We start from the raw sequence: 17,109 nt of genomic DNA on the forward strand, positions 1-17,109 counted from the left end.
GAAGAAGACAAAAAGAATAACGGAAACAGCGAGAGCCTACATTCTCACCTCAGCCGTCCACACCACACTTTTCCCTGGGTCAGAGATTAAATAAAACTTCACTCGTACCAAACAAATTACCACACACTGAACACTGAACATGTTAACCCAAATATGTCTCACAATACTTTTATGGTACAGATGCAGCCATTCAAAATGGGTGAGGTATTTCGCGGCATACCCCGGTGGGCGTGTCGCGGTATCACGCGGTGTCACGCAGTGTCACGTGGTTAATCGCGCGTCATTTGACGCTGTGCCGGAAACTATCCGGCGTCGCCTTGTAAAACCACCAGGGGGAGCTTAACCTCTCATGTACAGCATTTGAGCCTTTAATTTTGAACTGTGTATTACAGCATGTTAATCATCAGTCATTAAAATGTTGGTATATTTTATGAAAGCAAGATTGCTCAGTTGGACAAAAGTACACAACCTACCTTTATCAGAAATATTTATGCATCAAAGCCTTTACCGAAGATATTACTAATAGTATTAATAATGGATGACTTTGGACAAGCTGTATACTCAAAGTATAATTTCTTTAGCACATTTGTACAAGCACTTGGAATCTGTCCAAGCCATACTTTGTCAGGCATTTTGTTTTACTTCAACGGGCATAAAAACTTCCTTGCTTTTAACAGGGCGTTTCATAATTTCTAACTACGAAAATGATTTAAAATGCGACACTTATCATTCAACTAGAGCTCAAAATATCACAAGGATCCTCAAGAGCACAGCAAAGAGTGTATTAAAAGACACTTGTATTTATCAACGCTTTCTTTTCCGTATACCAGATTTTATGGAACCACTTCAGAAGGGTGTCAGCCAGTCAGATTCCAGGAATCGGTACTTTAAAGGAAAAATACACACCGGTATTCCATTTCTCCCTAATGATTTTAAGCATCGAAGTATTTAACTAGCATGTAAAATAGCGTGTGAAAAAGTGGTAGTTTTAAGCTTTTCTGCTAATATAATATGGAATCGCGTATCTAAAGAATTTAATAACGATATGATTATATAATATAGCAATATTTTGCTAACAATGTTAGCTGTTTATAAAGAATCAATTGTATTAACTAAGGATTAGGATGGCACAGTTATTAGTATACTTTTTGTTTTGTTTCTTTTTCATAAATACAACAGTAGTACCTGATGTCTCAGTGGCTTTCAAAATTAAATTATGCATGCAAACCTGTGAACTGGCCTGTGATACTGGCCATGTAATACCCTGCATTGTGGAATAATAGTTTATTTTAAAGGATAGAGAAAGCACAGAAAACAGGCAGTTAGATTGATCAGATTAGTATGAAAAGCCATTTAGCAAAGAGGGAATGAGAAGAGTGACAAACTAGTATACTTTAGATCTTTTTTTCTGAACCAGGGAAAATCTGATCATGTTTCTCTATAACAATAATAAAAAAACTTTATTTTACATATCACCTTTAAAAGTGGCATCTCAAAGCAATACAGTAGATGTAAAAACAGTTAAAAGAACCACAGATTACAAAGTAAACACCCAACACTGATTGTACCCATCTGCCATGCTAATAAAGCACCTTGAATTGAATTGAATTGAGAGAGAGAGGGGAGGGCGAGCGAGAGAGCACAGCCAGGACAGGCAAATAAGATACACTCCACAGACATTCACAACAGCAACATATCATTAAACTTTTGCACATATTGTTAAATTATTACTTGTTTTTCAGGAAGTAAAAAAAAACACTTGAATTACTTATCCAGGCTCTCGAAATAAAATTATTTTTCAAGCAATGCAACTAACGTCGGGCAACGTGTTTTTTTTAACCCAACATTGACAGCCACATCTTAAATCTTTTCAGTCAGCTCTTTTTTCTCTATTTGAATTGTGGCGATTCAAACAACTTGGGATAACAAGTGGTCTCAAAGTCACCGAGCTCACAGAGCTTCAACAACAGATGACAATTTCCTTAGTCCTTCCTTAGTCTTCCTGAAATTATCAGATTATGAGTGAATAAAAGCATTTTATTAAAAACACATTTGCGTTTGTTTGGGAGCTATATTATGTATTTTTCATATGTAAGATATAATGATGTGTTCCTGCTTACACATTGCACGACTTTAAAAGCTAGAAAAACAGGTTTCGATTTACATTATCTCGCCCACCCCCTCTCTCTCTCTCTCTCTCTCTCGCTTGCCCTAAACAGACAATACACAGGGGGGAGGGCAAGCGAGAGAGAGAAAGAGTTTTTTGCCCTCTGTCAAAAAGTAACTGTACTTACTGGGCTTTGGAGGGGGGGGACGTGTCTTTCGCTGTGAATACCTGTGAAACCAGTTGAATTCGTCACAGCCAGCACTCCCACAGAGAGGGGGGTTGTACTTGCAGTGCATCGGTATAGATGGGAAAGCCAGAGCCGACCGCTACGCCGCTCTCATGTTTGGGGTGCTTATCATTCTCAGTGCATAACAAGGAAGATTAATAAACATAAACATAATCTCATGGTTAAATAGTCAAGTCTAGCCATGTGTGAGTCTAGTCTCACAGAGCTTCAACAGCAGATGACAACTTGTGAGTTCGATTAAGAATGAATAAAAGCATTTAATTAATAACGCGTTTGCGTTTGTCTGGGTGCTGACAAAGTAAAAAACAATTACTTTTTGACAATGAAGAACTGTGTGTGTGTCTCTCTCTCTGCTGGCGTTTGTAATCGTTTTTATTTTTAAATACATTTTAGCAAAGTAATGTACAGATGCAGCCATTCAAAGTGCGCGTTACAGACACGTACCGCAGGTGGCGTCGCGCAGCGTGACGCAAGATGACGCGTGGCACCGCAGTACGTGAATGGTTGACCAACAGGGGCACTCGTGGTCCGTTGGTCTGTCGTAGAAAGACTTACAGTAAACGTCTTTGCTGTGCCCGTTGTAGATATTGAATTTTACCACTGAAGGGAAATCTTAGTAGCTGAGCATAAAAAGAATAGGAGCATACTGTAACGCGTGTGAAGGCCATAAACGATATTAATTTTGGAACATAAACATACAGTATATAGCTGGTCTTAGTACTTTAAAGAAAAAAATACACACCAGTATTCCATTTCTCCCTAAACATTTTAAGCTTCGAAGTCTTTAACTAACGTGATACCAAAGTCAACAAGCATACTTTTAGAATTTGATTAATAGGGAATAGAATATGGAATCGCGTATCTAAAGAATTTAATAATGATATGATTATATTCGTGTACTGCGACAGGGCTGTGTAGGGCTGTTTCGCCTCCCTGTTCATGTGAGTTGTCCTGTAGCCTACTGGTGTACGTGCCTGACTAACAACTCGCGGGTTGTGTGTTCAAATCCAGCTGGTGCTGGACTTTTCTTTTAACAAACATTTCTTCGAAAAAATAGAATAGCGATATTATGGACAATCAATTGACTTTTATATTTCAAAATATCACAACATGATCGATTCTAAGTCATTTTTGATAACAATGAATAGTCACCTTCTTCCCTTCTGACAACGGTCCCTGCTTCTGCTTCCTGCTTCTATTGTGTGTGTGTGCAACAGAGTAAATTTTTATAGAGAAATGGAGGCTGGACAGTATGCGTTACAATATAAACATTTATATTGATTTAAATCGTGTTCTGATTTAAATCGCAAACACGTGTTTAATTATATGTGTTTTTTAATCATAATCAGGCTAATGCAACATAAATTGATACAGTATCTTTGTCTTCTAAGTATCTTAATAAACTTTCAGCATAGCTTTCTACCCGTTAAGATTTATATTTCTTGGGATTTTGGGATCAAACGTGGAAGGATTAGATTGTAATCGTTTTTATTTGTCAAATACGTGATTGTATTTCTGAATGTTATGTGACACCTACAGTAGTTCACTGCTTTAAATACATCGAATTAAGAAAGTTATGTGTAGCACCTTAGATCTTTTTTCTGAACCAGGGAAAATCTGTTTCTCTATAACAATAATAAAAAACTTTATTTTACATATCGCCTTTAAAAGTGGCATCTCAAAGCAATACAGTAGATCGAAAAACAGTTAAAAGGGACCAAAGTAAATTCCAGACAATCGCAAACGCGTTTTCAATAAAATTCTTTTATTCATTCAGCAGAGACTGAGAGGGACATCCAGCAGAGAGAGACACACACACCAACAATAGTTGTTTTGTCCCTTGATTTACTGATCTGCATTAATTTAATCTTGTCACTCAGGTCTTTTTTTCTCTATTTGAATTGTCGTTTACACCTCGCACGACTTTAAAAGCTAGCAAGACAGGTTTCGATTCACATTAGCTGGCGAGCCTTGTTAACAAAAAAACTAATGATAATGTAACATGCCACTGTTTGTTCATGAACAAAGTTATACTGAGATTTCCTTAGATACGCGATTAAAAAATAAATAAATAAAAATTTGAATCCCCGACGGAACACATTCCATAAGAATCAGCGCTTTTACAGTATATATCGCCTTTAAAGGTGGCTTCTCAAAACGCTTTACAGGATAAAGACAACAAGAACAGCAACAACAACAATATTGTATTTCATTGCACTTTGAAAACCAAGTAATAACTTAACTATACGTGCAAACGTTTCATATGTTGCTGTTGTGAATGCCTGTGGTGTGTATCTTATTTGCCTTGAGTCCTGGCTGTCTCTCTCCCCCTCCTCCCATCTCTCCCTCAATTCAATTCAAGGTGTTTTATTTGCATGACAAATGGGTACAATTAGTGTTGGGAATGTATATTTTGATAGTTACACCCGGCGCGGCACCAAGGGAGCGTCTGCATTTATAACTTAGTTTTTAAAACTAGTCAAGCAATATGAAGCATCTCCTTTTACTTTTAAGTCCCTTAAATACATTGAGCACAGCTTTCTCACCACTTAAGATTGCTTTTTGATACCATCCTTACACAAAGCCGAAACTTTCCGATGACTCACAGTACAAGTGGAAAGATTACAGATTTTAATCGTCTTTAATTTTGTTACGTTATACGTTTTAGGAACGTTTCATCTAAACAAACACCACAAAACTATCCTGGTTTGCTGATTATGCCTGCTGCGGTCCACTCCTACCCTCGCACCTAAAGAATACTATTTTAAATTTCTTGGCGCAGTTCATTAACCCTTGTATGTGCTGTCCACGGCCAAAATGCAATTTAAAAAAAGTAAAAAACCGCTCAAAATGCAATTTAGAGCTTAATAAGATACACTCCACAGGCATTCACAACAGCAACATATGAAACGTTTATTTTTTAATCGCTTATCTAAGGAAATCTCAGTATAACTTTGTTCATGAACAAACAGTGGCATGTTACATTATTATTAGTTTTTTTGTTAACAGGGCTCGCCAGCTAATGTGAATCGAAACCTGTCTTGCTAGCTTTTAAAGTCGTGCAGGTGTAAACGACAATTCAAATAGAGAAAAAAGACCTGACTGACAAGCCGAAACATACTCTTAGAGTCTGATTAATAGGGAATATAATACAAAAATATAGTACTAAAAAAGGTACTACCACTTTTAAAGGTGATATGTAAAATAAAGTTTTTTATTATTGTTATAGAGAAACATGATCAGATTTTCCCTGGTTCAGAAAAAAGATCTAAAGTGCTACACATAACTTTCTTAGTTCGATGTATTTAAAACAGTGAACTACTGTAGGTGTCACATAACATTCAGAAATACAATCACGTATTTGACAAATAAAAACGATTACAATCTAATCCTTCCACGTTTGATCCCAAAATCCCAAGAAATATAAATCTTAACGGGTAGAAAGCTATGCTGAAAGTTTATTAAGATACTTAGAAGACAAAGATACTGTATCAATTTATGTTGCATTAGCCTGATTATGATTAAAAAACACATATAATTAAACACGTGTTTGCGATTTAAATCAGAACACGATTTAAATCAATGTAAATGTTTATATTGTAACGCATACTGTCCAGCCTCCATTTCTCTATAAAAATTTACTCTGTTGCACACACACACAATAGAAGCAGGAAGCAGAAGCAGGGACTGTTGTCAGAAGGGAAGAAGGTGACTATTCATTGTTATCAAAAATGACTTAGAATCGATCATGTTGTGATATTTTGAAATATAAAAGTCAATTGATTGTCCATAATATCGCTATTCTATTTTTTCGAAGAAATGTTTGTTAAAAGAAAAGTCCAGCACCAGCTGGATTTGAACACACAACCTGCGAGTTGTTAGTCAGGCACGTACACCAGTAGGCTACAGGACAACTCACATGAACAGGGAGGCGAAACAGCCCTACACAGCCCTGTCGCAGTACACGAATATAATCATATCATTATTAAATTCTTTAGATACGCGATTCCATATTCTATTCCCTATTAATCAAATTCTAAAAGTATGCTTGTTGACTTTGGTATCACGTTAGTTAAAGACTTCGAAGCTTAAAATGTTTAGGGAGAAATGGAATACTGGTGTGTATTTTTTTCTTTAAAGTACTAAGACCAGCTATATACTGTATGTTTATGTTCCAAAATTAATATCGTTTATGGCCTTCACACGCGTTACAGTATGCTCCTATTCTTTTTATGCTCAGCTACTAAGATTTCCCTTCAGTGGTAAAATTCAATATCTACAACGGGCACAGCAAAGACGTTTACTGTAAGTCTTTCTACGACAGACCAACGGACCACGAGTGCCCCTGTTGGTCAACCATTCACGTACTGCGGTGCCACGCGTCATCTTGCGTCACGCTGCGCGACGCCACCTGCGGTACGTGTCTGTAACGCGCACTTTGAATGGCTGCATCTGTACATTACTTTGCTAAAATGTATTTAAAAATAAAAACGATTACAAACGCCAGCAGAGAGAGAGACACACACACAGTTCTTCATTGTCAAAAAGTAATTGTTTTTTACTTTGTCAGCACCCAGACAAACGCAAACGCGTTATTAATTAAATGCTTTTATTCATTCTTAATCGAACTCACAAGTTGTCATCTGCTGTTGAAGCTCTGTGAGACTAGACTCACACATGGCTAGACTTGACTATTTAACCATGAGATTATGTTTATGTTTATTAATCTTCCTTGTTATGCACTGAGAATGATAAGCACCCCAAACATGAGAGCGGCGTAGCGGTCGGCTCTGGCTTTCCCATCTATACCGATGCACTGCAAGTACAACCCCCCTCTCTGTGGGAGTGCTGGCTGTGACGAATTCAACTGGTTTCACAGGTATTCACAGCGAAAGACACGTCCCCCCCCTCCAAAGCCCAGTAAGTACAGTTACTTTTTGACAGAGGGCAAAAAACTCTTTCTCTCTCTCGCTTGCCCTCCCCCCTGTGTATTGTCTGTTTAGGGCAAGCGAGAGAGAGAGAGAGAGAGAGAGGGGGTGGGCGAGATAATGTAAATCGAAACCTGTTTTTCTAGCTTTTAAAGTCGTGCAATGTGTAAGCAGGAACACATCATTATATCTTACCTATGAAAAATACATAATATAGCTCCCAAACAAACGCAAATGTGTTTTTAATAAAATGCTTTTATTCACTCATAATCTGATAATTTCAGGAAGACTAAGGAAGGACTAAGGAAATTGTCATCTGTTGTTGAAGCTCTGTGAGCTCGGTGACTTTGAGACCACTTGTTATCCCAAGTTGTTTGAATCGCCACAATTCAAATAGAGAAAAAAGAGCTGACTGAAAAGATTTAAGATGTGGCTGTCAATGTTGGGTTAAAAAAAACACGTTGCCCGACGTTAGTTGCATTGCTTGAAAAATAATTTTATTTCGAGAGCCTGGATAAGTAATTCAAGTGTTTTTTTTTACTTCCTGAAAAACAAGTAATAATTTAACAATATGTGCAAAAGTTTAATGATATGTTGCTGTTGTGAATGTCTGTGGAGTGTATCTTATTTGCCTGTCCTGGCTGTGCTCTCTCGCTCGCCCTCCCCTCTCTCTCTCAATTCAATTCAATTCAAGGTGCTTTATTAGCATGGCAGATGGGTACAATCAGTGTTGGGTGTTTACTTTGTAATCTGTGGTTCTTTTAACTGTTTTTACATCTACTGTATTGCTTTGAGATGCCACTTTTAAAGGTGATATGTAAAATAAAGTTTTTTTATTATTGTTATAGAGAAACATGATCAGATTTTCCCTGGTTCAGAAAAAAAGATCTAAAGTATACTAGTTTGTCACTCTTCTCATTCCCTCTTTGCTAAATGGCTTTTCATACTAATCTGATCAATCTAACTGCCTGTTTTCTGTGCTTTCTCTATCCTTTAAAATAAACTATTATTCCACAATGCAGAGTATTACATGGCCAGTATCACAGGCCAGTTCACAGGTTTGCATGCATAATTTAATTTTGAAAGCCACTGAGACATCAGGTACTACTGTTGTATTTATGAAAAAGAAACAAAACAAAAAGTATACTAATAACTGTGCCATCCTAATCCTTAGTTAATACAATTGATTATTTATAAACAGCTAACATTGTTAGCAAAATATTTTGAATTATATTTTACCCTGTTTTTTCTTTGGTTTTGTATTTAACTTATTATATGATAGTCAGATTTAATGTATATTTGAACAATGAAAATATATTTTTACAAGATGCGGGGGAAAGTGCAACAACTTATTACAGTGCTAAATTCAATATTATTGATTACTAATAGTTTATGCTAACACCTAACTTTCTTAATTAGATGTATTTAAAACAGTGAACTACTGTAAGTGTAACATAACATTCAGAAATACAATCGAAAATAGTTTTGTGGTGTTTGTATAGATGAAACGTTTCTAAAATGTATAATGTAACAAAATTAATGACGATAAAAATCTGCGGAATTCACAGACGCCAGTGGAACGAACAATTCTCCCAGATATCCAACTGTTGCCCATCACTCAAGAGAAGGAGGGGGGGTTGTACTTGCAGCGAATCGGTATAGATGGGAAAGTCAGAGCCGACCTCTATGTTGCCCTCGTGTTTGGGGTGCTTATCATTCTCAGTGCATAACAAGGAAGATTAATAAACTGTAAGAGGACCAGAGGGAGGGTTATCCAGGACAGGTATTTTAGGAACGATCTGCTCACTGTACTTGACTTAGACCTGACCAAGATGGCCGCTAAGAGAAACCAGCTGACCCGCAGATGGAAAGGGCTCAGGCTGAAAGACAACGAGACGCAGGTGGGTCTCATCAGGAAACAAAATATATATGCCCCGGAAACAGTGAACCGGCACGGAAGCCAGTAGGTGAATGCGTGTTGGAGAAGATAGGGGAGTTTGGTTGGAGTGAATAAAGATTTAAGGACAACGGATTTTCGGAATAAATAAAGGATAACGGTATACGGCTTGTGATTTGGACTCGACGCGGATTTGTTGGATTTTACGAACTTTTGGAACACTGACTGAACAAGGACAGAGAAAACGGATTGCGGACTGGTTTGGAAGACGGACGAACGAAAGAAAAGGAAGAAACCTCATGAAAATAAAAGAAGAGTTTGTGGTGTGAGTACTTTCGTACTTATTACATTTATCTATTCCCCCGGAGACGCCACAATTGGTGGAGGATGTGGGCAACCGCTGATCGTGACTAAGACTTGTGGAAATAAAAAGTTGACTTATTTTTTTTTCCTCTTCTTCTCTCGGTTTGGGTAAGAACTCTCGCTAAGAACAATGGAACAATTAATACAACAATTGTCCCAAGCCACCCTAACTCAGTTCCACGCTTTAAAGACACAACAAGAAGCCATACAGGCACAGCAGGAGGCTAATAAGATTCAAACGGAGACGAATCAACGAATTATAGAAGAGCAGAATTTGGTGAGAGAGGAATTGCAAAGATTAGGAGAAGAAATTAGACGGTCCTCGGTAACAGGGAGAGAACCCCGTAAGATGGAAGAAATTGGGCTTCAAAAGATGTTGGAGCTCGATGATGTAGAAGCATATTTAACCACCTTTGAGAGAACAGCTGCCAGGAATGCATGGCCCAGAGAGCAATGGGCAGGGAGAGTAGCGCCTTATTTAATTGGGGAAGTCCAGAAGGCTTATTACGATTTAAAAGAAGAGGATGCGGAGAACTATGAAACTCTAAAAAAGCAGATTTTGGCAAGATTAGGGGTAACCATGGCGATAAGAGCATGTTCCATAACTGAAAGTATCAAATGGACAAGCCTGCCAGATCTCAGATGTTTGACCTGGTTCATCTGGCGAAGAAATGGCTTCAGCCAGAAAAACTAAACTCGGGGCAAGTGGTAGAAAGAGTAGTATTGGACCACTTTGTGAGGAGTCTGCCTGTTCACTTGAAAAGAAAAGTGAGTGATGGGGATTCCCAGACCTTAGACCAGGCTGTTGATTTAGTGGAGCAACAGCATGCCACAGAAGCCTTGATTAAGGAAGAGGAGAGGAGGAAACCTGAGAGTTCAGGGAATGGAACAAGGTCACTGAAGTACCGGGACCATCGAGATCCTCCTCAATTTACAACATCTTTTCAGGAAAGATCGGTTCAAAGGCCCCGACCATGGAAAGAGTCCCGTAGGTGTTTTAAGTGCCATAAAGAGGGACATTTGGCCAGTAAGTGTCCCAACTGGGGTGAACCTATGCAAGTGGACACCAGAGAGGAAGCCAAATGCAACTACCTCACGGCGAGCGTTCCGTCCTGTGAGGCGCCCCACATCGCTAAAATTAAGATAGGGGAAAAGCCTGTCGAGGCCCTGTTAGACTCTGGAAGTATGGTGACCCTGGTGACCTCTTCAGCCCTACCTGAAGGAACCAAGGTCAGGCAAGTGGTGGGGATACCTATTACGTGCATTCATGGGGAAACTAAGGTGTATCCATCTGTGAAAGTTCCATTACTACAGAAATGGGAATGTATAGTTCTACTGTAGGGGTGGTTGAACAATTGCCTTACCCTGTGGTGTTGGGTCGTGAATGTCCCCACTTTCTTCAAATTTTGAATACTGTCCAGTTGGCTAGGCATGAACCACTCCCCTGTCCAGGAGATTCAGATGATAACACAGATTCCCCTGGAGAGGCGAACCAGCCAGGAGAAGGCTCGGAACTTGGAGATGAGTTCTTAAATATGGATTTACCAGACTGGGACCCACCCGAACATCGAGGTAGGTTCGGAACGGCCCAGCTGGAAGATGGGAATTTAAGACATGCATGGGGACATGTGAGAAAAATTGAGGGGGAGTTATGTAATAATAATAGTCCCCTGAATTAACCCTACTTTATGGTAAAAAACAATCTCCTCTATCAGGTCCAGAAGAGAGGACAAGAAGAAATGGAGCAACTTCTCATTCCCCGAGCCTACCAGTCGAAACTCCTCAGCTTGGCCCATAGCCACCTCCTGGGAGGACACCTGGGCGTGAAGAAAACGGCTGAAAGGCTACTTTCTCGATTTTTCTGGCCCGGAATATACAAGGCCATCGAAAGATATTGTCGGGAATGCCCAACCTGTCAGAAAACTGCCCCACAACCTTATTATAAAAACCCTCTGATTCCCCTCCCAATAATAGATACTCCTTTTGAGCGGATTGGTATGGACTTAGTGGGACCCCTGATTAAAACTACAAAGGGACATCAGTATATACTGGTGATACCCCGAAGCCATTCCTCTGAGGGCAGCTACGGCCAAAAACATAGCTAGAGAGCTAGTGCACGTTTTCTCTAGAGTGGGAATCCCTAAGGAGATCTTAACAGATCAAGGGACTCCTTTTATGTCAAAGGTCATGCAAGACCTAAGTAAGCTTTTGGGTATTCATCAAATCAGAACCTCTGTTTATCACCCACAAACAGACGGACAAGTGGAGCGCTTCAATAAAACCCTGAAAAGCATGCTGAGGAAGGCCATGCAAAAGGATGGCAAAAATTGGGATCAATTGCTCCCTTATCTAATGTTTGCTATCCGAGAAGTACCGCAAGCCTCGACTGGGTTCTCTCCTTTTGAGTTATTATACGCTCGGAGACCACGGGGATTATTAGACCTGGTCAAAGAGTCCTGGGAGCATCAGCCTTCACCATTACAGACTGTCATTGAACATGTGGAACAAATGAGGGAAAGAATAAACATTGTTGTTCCCATTGTGAGGGAAAATCTGGAGAAGGCCCAGGCGCAGCAACAGCAAATTTATGATAGGGGAGCTACAGTGCGAGAATTTCAGCCAGGGGACAAAGTATTGCTATTGGTCCCGACCCCGGAATGTAAATTCCTGGCATCCTGGCAGGGGCCTTATGAGGTGGTGGAAAAAATGGGTCCAGTCACTTATAAAGTTAAGCAACCTGACAAACGACGACAGCATCAAATCTACCATGTGAATTTACTAAAGAGATGGCATGGTACAGAAGTTTTGCTCACCCACTTCTCCCCTGATCCTTTGGAAGAAGAAACGGGTGCCGTCGCCGTGGGGGACCTGGCTGCGGCGCAGAAGCAAGAATTACAAGAGTTCCTGTCGCAAAACAAGGATGTTTTTTTCCCAAAGTCCTGGTTGAACCCACCTCATTCAACATAAGATTATCACGGAACAAGGAAAAAGGGTAAGGTTGGCCCCATATCGAGTACCTGAAGCAAAAAGGAAACTAATTAAGGAAGAAGTAGAAAAAATGTTAAGAATGGGGATAATAGAAGAATCCCATAGCGAGTGGGCTAGTCCCATAGTACTGATACCCAAGCCAGACGGAACTATTAGGTTCTGTAATAACTTCAAAAGATTAAATGAGATCTCGTTGTTTGACGCATACCCTATGCCTCGTATAGATGAGCTAATCGAGCGATTAGGTAACGCCCGATATATCAGTACGCTAGACCTTACGAAGGGATATTGAAAAGTACCCCTAGCCGAAGAAGCTAAAGCCAAAACCGCGTTTGCCACCCCGGAGGGGCTATACCAGTATCGGGTCCTTCCGTTTGGTTTACACGGCGCTCCTGCTACGTTTCAGCGATTAATGGACCGCATACTCAGACCTCATCGAGATTTTGCGGCTGCCTACCTAGATGACGTCGTAATTCATAGCACGACTTGGGAACAACACCTACTACACTTGGGAGCATTAACCGGAGCTTTGCGGAAAGCAGGATTAACTGCTAATCCAAAAAAATGTTGTCTAGGGACCCAGGAAGCCAATTATCTCGGTTAGACAATTGGGAGGGGAAAAATTATGCCACAAGAACCGAAGGTACAGTTAATTAGAAACTGGCCTAGACCTCCTACAAAAAAAGCAAATAAGAACATTTTTGGGATTAGCAAGCTACTATCGTCGATTCATTTCAGGATTTGCCCCATTGCACGACTTAACAAAGACGAGTTGCCCTGAAAAAAATAAAATGGACAGAAAGGGAAGAGAGGGCCTTTCAAGAACTAAAAAAGACTTTGTCATCACAGCCGGTCTTACAGGTACCTAATTTTAACAAAACATTCATGGTACAAACTGATGCATCGGACACTGGGATTGGAGCCATACTGTCGCAGGAAATTGAAGGATCAGAGCACCCCATTTTGTATATTAGCCGTAAATTAAGACCTGTGGAGAAACATTATTCCACAATCGAAAAGGAGTGTCTTGCGATCAAATGGGCCCTGGATTATTTAAAATATTATTTATTGGGAAGACGATTCATCTTGTATACTGACCATGCGCCACTAACCTGGTTGTTAAGGAACATGGACAAAAATGATCGGATTACGCGATGGGGCCTTAGTCTCCAGAGGTTTCAGTTCCAAACGGTTTATAGACCAGGAAGAAAACAAGGTAATGTCGATGCCCTCTCCCGAATGCATTGTTTCTTTTCCAGACAGCCCGAGGACGGGGCTGATCTCAGGGGGAGGGTATGTAAGAGGACCAGAGGGAGGGTCATCCAAGACAGGTATTTTAGGAACGATCTGCTCACTGTACTTGACTTAGAGCTCACCAAGATGGCCGCTAAGAGAAACCAGCTGACCCGCAGATGGAAAGGGCTCAGGCTGAAAGACAACGAGACGCAGGTGGGTCTCATCAGGAAACAAAATATATATGCCCCGGAAACAGTGAACCGGTGTGGAAGCCAGTAGGTGAATGCGTGTTGGAGAAGATAGGGGAGTTTGGTTGGAGTGAATAAAGATTTAAGGACAACGGATTTTCGGAATAAATAAAGGATAACGGTATACGGCTTGTGATTTGGACTCGACGCGGATTTGTTGGATTTTACGAACTTTTGGAACACTGACTGAACAAGGACAGAGAAAACGGATTGTGGACTGGTTTGGAAGACGGACGAACGAAAGAAAAGGAAGAAACCTCGCAAAAATAAAAGAAGAGTTTGTGGTGTGAGTACTTTCGTACTTATTACATTTATCTATTCCCCCGGAGACGCCACAAAACATAAACATAATCTCATGGTTAAATAGTCAAGTCTAGCCATGTGTGAGTCTAGTCTCACAGAGCTTCAACAACAGATGACAACTTGTGAGTTAGATTAAGAATGAATAAAAGCATTTCATTAATAACGCGTTTGCGTTTGCGTTTGTCTGGGTGCTGACAAAGTAAAAAACAATTACTTTTTGACAATGAAGAACTGTGTGTGTGTGTGTGTCTCTCTCTCTGCTGGCGTTTGTAATCGTTTTTATTATTAAATACATTTTAGCAAAGTAATGTACCATAAACATATTGTGAGACATATTTGGGTTAACATGTTCAGTGTTCAGTGTGTGGTAATTTGTTTGGTGCGAGTGAAGTTTTATTTAATCTCTGACCCAGGGAAAAGTTTTATTTTTTCAAAGAAACGTTTGTTAAAAAAAAAAAGTCATGGCGGCAGCTGGATTTGAACACGCAACGTGTGATGAAGTCAGGAACCTAACCCACAGCGCCACTGGCAAAGTCACGTGAGGAGTTTTGAAAAAGCCCTACAGAAACAGTATCAACAGACATTGTACAGCGTGTACTATTCTTGTGTGTGGTACATGAATATAATTATATCGTTATTAATTTCTTTAGATACGCGATTCCATATTACAGATGCAGCCATTCAAAATGCACGGTACAAACCCGCGGTACAGTAAACTACCCACAAGCCACCGCAGGGCACCGCGGTAAGTGATTGGCTGGCCAAAATGACTGACAGGGGCACTCGTGGTGCATTGGTTGGTAGTGAAAAGATTTAATCATTTAATCTCTTTACTGTGCACATTTTAATCCTCTTAGTATTGAATATTGATATGGAATTTTACCACTAAAGGGAAATTTTAGTAGCTGAGCATAAAAAGAAGAGGAGCATAACGCATCTGAAGGTCATAAATGATATTAATTTAGGAACATAAACATTACTATATGTACGTAAACTGTACTGTGTATGGCTGGTCTTGGTAGTTTAAAGAAGAAATACACACCAGTCTTCCATTTCTCCATAAACATTTTAAGCATGAAAGTGTTATGAAACGGTACCCAAAAATGCTATTGATGTATAGAATGAGTTTTAATTTAAAATTATTTATGAATTATTTAACACGAAAATTAAGCTGTTTACATCTTCCGCCTGAGAACAGTCACTCGTTGCTAATCAACGCAGAAACACAGCCACTAACTAGCAAAGAGAGGACATTAGCTAGCCAATATGATAAAGAAATAAATGATTATTTTGTTTATTTCTTTTGCACTTTTATTTGAACATTTCCATCGATTGTACAAGCACTTGAAAACTGTCCAATGCCTAGTTCATCAGGCATTTTCTTTTACGCTGCGGGCATTCTCCCGGTCTGGTGCCGGTCTGTGTCTTCTAGGATATAATGCCAGCGATTTTTTGTTAAATTTGGGTTTCCAATAACGCCGCAGCAAACTCTTGTTTTTATGTCCACTATAACAGACAATCTCCTTTGCTTTTAACCGAGCGTTTAATAATTTCCTAAAATGAAAATGATTTACTTTATTTCCCTCACGGGATCAATAAAATTATCTATCATCTATCTACTTAAACTTTGGGACAGAATTCTGGGTTCTCCCTATACCAGAGATTATGGTAGGGCTTCAGAATGGTGATTGGCTGACACCATCTGACACCCCTCTGATTGGAGAAAAAAGACGTGCTGGTTTGCTATACATACTGTACCAGGAAGAGGATTTCTTTCTATTCGAATCGTGTATTTTAAAAGTTTAATTAAGAAGTAAAAACCTTACAGCATACACAGATTTCTAAACTGATCAGGAGGAAGAAAAATCACCCGTGTTTCGTCCATAAAAAGTGGTTATTAACTATCAAAACCTGTTTTATTTATTTTATTTTTATTTAGATTAAGAGTTCCCGTCACCCCCATTCTCATTTAAATCACAAACCCGTGTTTAATTAAATGTCTTTTAACGTAAATAGTTATCTTTGTCTTATGCATAATAATGTTCACCACTCAGTCCAGCAAATTAATAATAAACTTTATTTTATATAGCGTTTTAAACGAATAAGTATTTAGATCGCTCATAAACCTAATCACTTATTCTACATAAACACAGCGTAATTGCTCTCTGAAAATGCTTTTTCTTTTTATTTAGGCTCAGATTTCAACTATAGATCGTATTATTAATAACCATAATAACGACCAACCAACAAAAACAACCATATAAACATAATACCAACCAAAAACATAGATAACAACCACAATACAAAATCAAATAGATCAAACCATTAAACTCTCTCAAATTCCTCCAATTATCATAACCCCGCCCCTTATGCAAAACCAAACCCTCCTCCCATCCCAGTTCATCCTCTTTATCATAAACAAAATCCACCTTAATTTTCAACATAAAGCATTACACAAAATCAATACCTCAACACTCCATACTCAACAACGATAATTCACAAACAGCCAGAACATGTAACTCCACAATCCCAAATAGACGTCATTTCCCCGCCCCTTATGCAAAACCAACATCCCTCCCCTGTTCTCTCTCTCCACTGGCATTTGTAATCGTTTTTATTTTTAAATAAATTTTAGCAAAGTCATGTATTTTAAAAATCTTAAGATTTCTATATTTATGTCTTTATTTAGTGGTTTCATTAGTGACAAAGGCTAAACTTTCTTGGAAAAATGTCTTTTATTTAAACCATGTTTGCTATTAATTCATTTAGGGCTAGAATATGTTCATTGTGTT

This window comes from Atractosteus spatula, chromosome 27 (genome assembly GCF_055471065.1).
Source record: "Atractosteus spatula isolate fAtrSpa1 chromosome 27, fAtrSpa1.hap1, whole genome shotgun sequence".
Taxonomy (NCBI): domain Eukaryota; kingdom Metazoa; phylum Chordata; class Actinopteri; order Semionotiformes; family Lepisosteidae; genus Atractosteus; species Atractosteus spatula.